The following is a 1828-nucleotide window of genomic DNA, read 5'->3' on the forward strand; positions in this document are numbered from 1 at the left end:
CATTTTTCATGTGCTTAGAGAGGTTATCTCCTTGGAAACCCAAACAACTGTTGTGAAATAAACTTCCATTTATCTAGAAAGCAGAAAAAACTAGAATGTTAAAACGGAAAGATCCGTGCAATAATTATGTTAAAAACGCTACCAGTGGGGCGCCTGGGTGGCGCAGTCGGTTAAGCGTCCGACTTCAGCTCAGGTCACGATCTCGCGGTCCGTGAGTTCGAGCCCCGCGTCAGGCTCTGGGCTGATGGCTCTGAGCCTGGAGCCTGTTTCAGATTCTGTGTCTCCCTCTCTCTCTGCCCCTCCCCCGTTCATGCTCTGTCTCTCTCTGTCCCAAAAAATAAATAAAAACCGTTGAAAAAAAAATTTAAAAACGCTACCAGTTAATGTCTGCTGAGCACACAATACATGCTGGGCACTGTGAAAAATACTTTATATGTATTACCTCATTTAAAACTCATAGGGGTGCCTGAGTGATTCAGTCTGTTCACTCTTGGTTTCCGATCAGGTCATGATCCCACCGTCTTGGGATGGAGCCCCGCGATGGGCTCTGAGCTGAGTGCAAAGATTGCTTAAGATTCGCTCTCTCCCCCTGCCCCTCTCCCCAGCTCTCTCTCTGTCTCTCTCAAAAATAAAAAGTAAATCAACCAATCACAAACATTCATGAGGGAAGTCTCCCCATTTTACTTCGTGTGTGTAGCACCGTATTTCAGTACTGAGTCTGTTTTATGGTCTGCTGTCTCCGTGTGAGCGTTGCTGGGGAAAAACATCTCACTGAACTAAGAAATCAGACTCCTAGTTTCAAGGGATAGCGTATCAATAAAATCCACATTCATGAATGTGAAAACCCTGTGGCAAATCTAAAAGCATTCTACAAAGGGAGGAAGACGCCACTGCTATTAAAAATGTCAAGGTGTGGGTGATACGCCTGGCAATTCTCAGTTGACCAGAACATTCTGAAACAAAACATCTCACACCGGTAACTTGCGAACAAGCTACTTCTCGCCCCGCGGCTGCAAAACACCACGCGTCTGTTAGAGGCCAGGCATTACAACCTCGTGCTCTTGCCATGCACTTCGGGGCCGCGACCACTTGCCGGCTCCGTACGGCAAGTCTGTGTCACGAGTTTTTCCCTTAACAGGCACAGAAAAACTCCTGATGTTCAGCGAAGCGTTACGATGCAGAGGTGTAACGAATTACGGTGGCGGGGTCGTCACCAAACCAGCGGATTTACCGCCCCCACGGGGCTTTGGCTCCGCGCGAACCCCGCCGCGTTCACCAGCAGCGCGCAGGGCCGGTGATTAACCGCCCCCTCCGCGCCTCACCTGGTCTTCCAGGAGTTTCCAGCGCTCACGTGTGCTGGCCCACGGGGCGTGGAAACAGCACGAAAGCCAATTAGGGCGAGAGGCTATAAAAGCCCCCAGGAAGAGCCGCCGGGAGCTCCTCACTTGTCTCGGCCACGGGCTGGGGAGAAAAAAGCGGCTTTAGATACAAGTGTAACCGATCGGGAGACCTTTCTTCTAAGGTTCCAAGGAAGACAGGCTACTACGCCCTGTAAATTGCTCCGTCTCGGGCGTGGAGAGACGCTGTAGCTTTCCGACTCCTTCCCCCTGCCCCCCCTAATCCTGCGGGGTGAAGCCCGGGGTGGCGGGAAAGCACGGCGTAGGCGCTGGAGGGGGAAAGGCAGCCGCAAGCCTGCCCTGGCCTTCAGAAGTGACCTGACGCCAGGAAGGAGGCTGATTAACCCTTGGGCTCCCCCTCCCTCTCCGGGGGGTGCGAGCCAGCTCCTCCTCCTCCTCCTCCTCCTCCTCCTCCTCCTCCTCCTCCTCCT

This window comes from Panthera uncia, assembly GCF_023721935.1.
Source record: "Panthera uncia isolate 11264 chromosome D3 unlocalized genomic scaffold, Puncia_PCG_1.0 HiC_scaffold_8, whole genome shotgun sequence".
In the NCBI taxonomy this organism is placed as follows: domain Eukaryota; kingdom Metazoa; phylum Chordata; class Mammalia; order Carnivora; family Felidae; genus Panthera; species Panthera uncia.